This window comes from Grammomys surdaster, unplaced genomic scaffold (genome assembly GCF_004785775.1).
Source record: "Grammomys surdaster isolate TR1022 unplaced genomic scaffold, NIH_TR_1.0 275, whole genome shotgun sequence".
Classification (NCBI taxonomy): domain Eukaryota; kingdom Metazoa; phylum Chordata; class Mammalia; order Rodentia; family Muridae; genus Grammomys; species Grammomys surdaster.
Window position 1 is genome coordinate 1,379,192 of NW_021604716.1, and position 1,339 is coordinate 1,380,530.

The 1,339-nt window shown below is 45.1% G+C and overlaps 1 protein-coding gene across 2 annotated transcripts in view; it reads left to right on the forward strand.

Moving 5' to 3' along the window:
- Rfx4 (regulatory factor X4) overlaps positions 1-1,339 on the forward strand; it is a 132,269-nt gene that overhangs the window by 107,908 nt on the left and 23,022 nt on the right. The gene's annotated exons all lie outside the window — the stretch shown is intronic.

Consider the following 1,339-nt stretch of genomic DNA (forward strand, 5'->3'; position numbering starts at 1 on the left):
GACATTAAAGGACCGGTGTCTGACTCTACCTGTACAGGGACCCAGAGCAGTCAAGATCAGAGAGTGAAATAGCAGATAGAGGCAGGGGACATAAGGACAGAGTTTCAGTTTTGGAAGATCAAAAACTCTGGAAATGTATGGTGATGGCAGATGCACAACCCAACATGCGTCTTAATGTAACTAAGCCAAAAGTGATCAAATTGGAGGTTTGAGGTTAAGATGTTTTATCACAATAAAAAAAAAAAAACCATCATACCATTGCTGAAAGCATAGCCCATGAAAAAAGGAACAGCATAGCACAGTAGAAAAGGGAGAGTTATATATTCATTCATGAGAGTCAGAGATCTTCAAGAAAAAGTAGATGCTCTTGGAAGAGAAATTTCAATACATAGGTTGAACAGAAAACAAAATACAACTGAAGGAAAATTAGTTAAAAGAATGAGGTGAGACTCTGAGAATGCAATCAATGTAAATTGATAAAGAAATGTCAAGCATAAGCGCTATGCTAAGAGAAGGAGCTGACATACTCAGGAATTATTGTTTGGAGATGGTCTCACTGTGTAGCCCTGACTGACTAGAACTCTGTATAAACAGATGAGGTACCTCTCAAATTTGTGGCGACCCTACAGCCTGTGCCTCCTAAGTACTAAGATTACAGGTGTGTGCCTGTCCAATATTCACTTTTAAAAAAAGGCTCCCAGACAGATCAAGAAGTGGAGACGTAGCTGGGTATAATGACTCACGGTTGTGCCCTCAGAGCACACCAGGCTGTAGGAGGCTGTACAGAAGAAGGACTACTGAGGGTGTGAAGCCACACTGGACTATAGAGTGGGTGGGCAGGCCTCCACAGTGAGCCCATATCTCAAAAAATAAAAAATAAAGGAAAGGAAGAATGGAAAGAGAGAAGGAAAGCGACCAGGTGAGAAAGGGGGGAAAAGGTGCTGCTAGAACAAAGAAAAGAAAGGGGAGAGAGAGAGAAAGAGGGGGGAATGGAGGGAGGGAAGGAGAGAATGGAAGGGGAGAAAGGGAAGGGAAAGGAGGGAAGGGGAAGGAGAGGGAGAGAAGGAAAGAGGGAGGAGAGAGAGAAGAAGGAGGGGAGGAAGTGGAGTGGAGGGAGAAGAAGAAGGTAGAGAGGAAAGAAAAAGGAGGAGAGGGAAAGGAAAGAGAGAGAAAAAAACGAGAGAGGAGGGAGGAGAGAGAGAAGTAAGAGGAGAGAGGGAAAGGAAGAAGAAAGAGGGAAGGAGAAGAGGGGAGATATGGGAGGGATAAGAGGGAGGTAGAGTGGAGACGGAGAGGAGAGAGGGGAGAGGGGGAGGAGAGAGGGGAGAGGGGGAGGAGA